The following is a 6,171-nucleotide window of genomic DNA, read 5'->3' on the forward strand; positions in this document are numbered from 1 at the left end:
TGGCCCCCACAGCTTTTATCCATTTTGTTTGTCTTGTCCCCTTCAGATGGCTTCTTGTCACGGTTTCCCCCATTTGAATGTAAGAATCACAGCTCAGAAGCAGAGTTCTCAAACTTAGCCTGCCTTTCTTTTTTTTTCAGTTTATTTCATTTGTTCTTTTGGGGATCTTTGAGGGGCAGAGTCTCGCTCTCCTCCAGGCTGGTCTGGAATTCACTGAGTTTGAGTTTGAGGTCGACCCTCCTGCCTCTGCTTACTGATTTTCTCTCAATTTAAAGAAAAAACTCTAAGCAGTCACCAGAGGTATCAGGTTACTTACCCTGCCATAGGAACAGCTGTGAGTTTCTCCCTAGTTAGCAGGTGGACTGAATATCTCGGATGCCAAAACGCCCACTGAGGTTACTGCAGAAGGTGCAGATTCCCCAGGCCTCCCTGGCATCGAAACTTAGCTCGCCTCCAAGGAAAGTCAAAGAAAGGTGACTGGAGAGGGGTGACCTGGAACAGCCTGTCACTCCTGAAACTGTGCCTTCTCTGAAGAGAAAATGTTGTAGAAGTCAGAACAGAAGCCACATTGATCCCATGTGGGGGTCCTGATCATTTACAGAAGGGTCCCTTCTTTGTCACCTCTTGTCTTTGTGACACCTGGCAGCACTTTAAATCTCTCTAGAGTGTCCTGCACTTAATCAAAGGGAGCGCAAATCATGTTCTCTAATACTTCTTATTCTGTGGCCACTGTAGACATTTCTGTAGGCCCTGACCCGCCTACTAGGTTTCCCGGCTTCCTCTTGGGTCCAGGACAACTGAGTCCACCAGCAGCTGCTACCCATTGCTCTTGGGACACTGCTGCGACTGCCAGGTTCTCTATCACAAGGCTTCCAGTATCTCCCACCGACCAATACCACACCACAGGAGTGCTGTGAAAACTTGGAAGTCCTGAGGTGCAGTGTAAACTGGAGAAGACTGGTGTCCCCCCCCCCCCCCCCGTGAGTTACAATTATTAGGAAATTATGGCATGCACTATCCTGCCCGTTCTTCAAGGTCAAATGGAGTCTTTTCATTAGCACTTTTCAATTTTAATGGGTGAGTCAATCAGGGGAAAGCAATTGCCGTAACAAACAACCTCAGTATTTCAGCGGTTTTAGAGAATACAAACTCATTGCTAGTTAAGTCACAAAGTAGGGGACAGGGCAGACAACACTGGGGCTCTATTCTTCCATGTCACTCAGGGGCCTGGATTACTTCTGTCTAGTGTTTCTACATCTTAGGGCCTTGGAGCCCTCTTCTGGGTCATCGCATCCCAGCTCCTGCTGTACTGGAAGAAAAGAAAACGTGTTTAGGAAACATACACTCAGTTTCTGTTATGCTAAAAACGTCTCTTATTTACAGAATACAGGCCTGAGAGAATGTGGCAGCACCCATCTATAATCCCAGCTCCTGAGAGGCTAAATCAAGAGCATTGTGAGTACAAGGCCAGCCTGGGCTAGATAGTAAATTCCTGGCCTTGTGAGCGCAGTGTAGTAGTTAGACTTGTCTCAATCAAACAAAAAGAAGCTTGAGCCTGTGGTGAAGGAATAAAAAAATCCAGGCTTTGTTCTGCTAGAGCCTAAAGCCTTGTCCCTAAGCTGAGTTTGTCCTCCTCCCAGCCTAAGAGCTTGCCACTGTGTTTAAAATAAAGCTGTCCCTAGGGGCTGTAGAGTTGGCTCAGTGGTTAAGAGCACTGGCTGCTCTTCCAGAAGAATCCAGGTACAATTCCCAGCAGACACATGGCAGCTCACAACTGTAACTCCAGTTTCAGGAGATCTGGCACCCTCACACAGACAGACATGTAGACAAAACATCAATGCACATAAAATAAAATAAAAATATATGTTGCTGGGTGGTATTGGTGCATGCCTTTAATCCCAGTGCTCGGGAGGCAGAGGCAGGTGGATCTTCGTGAGTTAGAAGTCAGCCTGGTCTATAGAGTAAGCTCCAAGACAGACAACCAGGGTTGTTACACAGAGAACCACTGTCTCAAAAATATCAAAATAAATTAATAATTTTAAAAAATTTACTTCTTTAAAAACAAAAATAAGCCTGTTCCCAGAAGCAAGTCCTTTCTCCAGAGACGCCTTTCTGGGGGTCAGGTGCCATCTGCTATACTGGGACTAAAGAGAGAGAAGCAGGAGTCAGGAATGGGGAGGGACCTGAAAAGCAGAAAGAAAAGACCACAGCAAATAACAAGAGCAAGGAGATAGAGAGGAGGCGAAAGAGCAGCCCAGCAGAGAGCGCATTGGCGTCGGATGCACCAGTGAAATCAGTCCTGCATCAGGAACTTGGAAGAAGGCGTCGGCCTGTGGTTTATTCACAGCTTACAGGGAACTCGAGTCTGACCGGGAGTAGCACACAGGAGAAGACAAACAGGTTCCTGTTCTCAGACTGTCCTTTAATGACTTGAAGACTCCTCAGCTCAAATCTGCACACACCTCGGTTTCTGTAACCCAGATATTTAAATGCTTTCGAGGTCCTGGGATTTAAACAAAGGCTTCTTATGAAGTCCCTGGCTGGGGACCTGTGTATGAGAATAACAATACAATTAAGGACGGATCCACCCAAAGCGACTGAGATCCACCCCTACAGGCACACACTGTAGCATTCACTGTGGTTTGCTCATCAGTCACCCGTCTGTGACGTGATGACAGCAACCATTGACGAATCCTTATCACCCATGGGAGCACACTGTTCCGGACACTTGTCAGTCAGCCCTTGCATCAGATCTCAGCCACTCTTTCAGCTTCAACACATAATCAATTAGTTAAATCAATGACCAAGCAAACTGGGACGCAGATAGCTGTTTTCCTGATAACTTCAGAGCTGGGAGAGACAGGTCACCACACTCAACATTTCTCCAAAACATTGGGCACATCTGCTCTCCCATTTCTGAGCTTCTGGCCCCTTCATTGTGTCTTCTCCAGTAGGACGCACCTGGCTCCATTCTGCTCTTGAGTTTTCCCTCCTGCAGTCTTTCCCGCTCCCAGTTACCAGGAGCTGACCTCACCTCCATCCTCCTAGGCAGCTTCTTATGGAGACAGTCACTGCCGCAGGATTCTCACGCAATGTTCTTTACATGGTTCTTCCAGTATTGACCCACTTCACTGTCGCCACAGTCCGTGGTGCAGGCACGCGACCCCAACCTTTCAATGAGAAACTAAAGGCTGATGATACTGTGTTAGATTAAGCTGCTCACCCTATTCCATGAAAGCAGAATTTAATAGAGATTTTTTTTTCTTTTCTCTTTTTTAGAAAGCATCTCACTGGAACTTGCTCTGTAGATCAGGCTGGTCTTGAACTCAACAGAGATTCTGCCTCTGCCTCCTGAGTGCTGGGATTAACAGTGTGCACCACTATACCAGGCTGTTCTGTCTTTAATCACCACCACACATGCTAACATCTGTCCTCTGTCCTCCACGACTTAGACTCAGCTTCAGAACCCATCACTGTCACTTCCCCCAGCTGTCCAGGGAAGTACTATTTGTTCAGCTGAAAGTTGTTGGTGGGGCTGAGGAGGTGGCTCAATGGTTTAGAGCACTTGCTCTTCCTCCAGAGGACCCGAGTTCAGTTTGCAGCACCTCCATCAACTGACTCACAGACATCTGTAACTCTAGCTCCAGGAAATCCAGAGCCTCCTTCTGGCCTCCCTGAACACACACAGCATACACATAGACACTGACACACTCAGAAATATATTAAAAATAAAGAAATGCAATGCTGGATGGTGCACGCTTTTATCTCAGATACACTGAGACGCAAAGACAGGCTGATCTCTGTGAGTTCCAAGACAACCAGGGCCACATAGAGGAATACTGCCTAAAAACCTAACTAACTAAATTAATTAATTAATCAGCTGGGGGGTGATGCATGCCCTTAATTCCAGCACTCAGGAGGCAGAGGAACCCAGGAATCTGTGAGTCCAAGGACAGTTTAGTCTACACAATGAGCTGAAGGGCATCCCAGGCTACATAATAAGAACCTACATCAAATTTTCAAAATTATATATCTATATACAAATAATGCTTAAAGGTCAAATAAATAAATATCCAAGGTCTTCAATCCCAGCATAAGTGAAAAATAAGTATACCTATGGGAAAGGCTGGCTGGAATACAGTCTCAGTAGATTATATGTAAACTGCTCTCACTGGGCACAGTGGTGCACGCCTTTAATTTCCTGTTCACAGGAGACAGAGGCAGGAGCCTATGGCTCCTCTCCTTTCCCTTTCCCCTCCCCCCCTCTCTCTCTGCTCTTCCCCCTTTTCCCCTTCCCTTTTTTCTCTTCCCTTCCATAACCCACTAAATAAATATCTAATCTCACTCTGCATGGTGTGCCTAATAGGTCTCTGTTTCTCACCCACCATGTGACTCCCTGCCTGCGCCTCGTGACCCGTGGGCCCCTTGAGGAACTCTATCATTTTATTTAAACCATAACACAGCCCCTATACAGAAAGCTGAGGGGAGATTAGAGGAATACTTTCCTATGACCTGCTTTGGGTAAGAAGTATTTTTGGCTTCTTGGATACACACTGGGAAAGAGCAAGGACAAGAGGCAGGCGATACAGAGCAGATCAGAGACACCTTGGTTCTGAGGCTGCTTCTAAAGACCTCCAAGGTCTGTTGATTCAAAGTTCCCAGCATGTCAGAGCACCACAATTTGGAGATTCATTTTCTAACCTCCAGCAGCATCAAAGTGGAGTAAGAACCTAATCTCTTGTTTGATTTTTGTTTCATTGTGTTTTCACAGGGTCCCACTCTGGTAGCCCTCTCTGGCTGGCCTCTGCCTCCACTCCCACTTCCCCAGTGCTGGGCTTATGGGCATGAACCACCACAAGCAGGGGACCTAACACAGGACTTTGTGCATGCTAGATAAACACTCATCTACCAACTAAGCTAAATCACTACTCCCAATGCTACCTATTCTTAAATTACAATTTAAATAAACTCAGGAGGCAGAGGCAGGTGGATCTCTGGGGATCTCTGTGAATTCAAGGCCAGCCTGGTCTACAGAGTGTGAGTTCCAGGAGAGCCAAGGCTACACCCTGTCTCAAAAAACAAAACAAAATAATTAAATAAAGAATGAAGGAGGGAATAGGCAAATAATTAGTTAAATTTTAGAAAAACTTTAATTTTTGTGGTGTGTGTGTGTGTGTGTGTGTGTGTGTGTGTGTTACTGGGGTTTAAACCTAAGGTGTTAGGCATGCTAAGCTACTGCTTTACCACTGAGTTATATGCCCACAGTGTAAAGATGTCTGCCTAATGAGTGAACTCCAGGCTGTCTTGTGAATCTAGGCTGGCAATTTCAGACCAAAGCCTTCACAGAGGAGCCAAAGAAGCCCACATTCTGGGCATTAAATTTCAGAGCATGCTATGCTTGGGAGTGTCCTACTTGAGATTTTTATGGGCTCTAGTGCCTGAGGCCAGCTGAGTGTGAAGGTACGGTAGCCAACTGCAATGAACTGTCCCTTTCCAGGGTGTCTCAGAGGATCTCTTTCACCCTGCCACCACCCACCGCCCATGTAGTTAGTGTTTTACTTGAAAACCAAGCTCTTTGTATGGGGGAGGTCTAACTGGAAAGGAATTCCTAGGTCTTTCACCTGTACAGTCACCCCACTTCATTTCCACACAGGTCCAGGTCAGCCCTGGTGAGGGGGATTTGCACACAGGTATACTTCTAATAATACAGGGTCTGAGAGTTTTATAAGCACTCTGAAGTCTGTGGATCTAAACCACAGCAAGCAGCAATTTCTTCTGTAGTCTGGCATCCCATTTCTTTGGACACCATTTGATCCTGAGAGCTCCTGCCACGTGGTCATTGTCCAATGTAGTAGCTACCTTTTGCCTTGCTGTGGCAAAATAGCCCACAGAAGCAACTTAAAGAAAGATGGCTTTATTTATGCCCACAGTTTTAAAGGGATATTAATCCATCATGGCCACCGGGCATGGCAATGAGAGCCTGAGGCAGCACTGTATCCGCAGTCGGGAAGCAAAGAGAGAGGAATGATTGTGCCTCACCCACTTTTTCCTGCTTACCTGTTTACTCGGTCCAGGACCCCAGCCCTGTGATGGTGTCACCACAGGTAAGGTGGGTCTTTCCTCCAAAGGTAAACTTCTCTGGAAAGACCCTCATAGACATACTCAGAGGTA

Source organism: Microtus pennsylvanicus, chromosome 8, assembly GCF_037038515.1.
Source record: "Microtus pennsylvanicus isolate mMicPen1 chromosome 8, mMicPen1.hap1, whole genome shotgun sequence".
NCBI lineage: Eukaryota > Metazoa > Chordata > Mammalia > Rodentia > Cricetidae > Microtus > Microtus pennsylvanicus.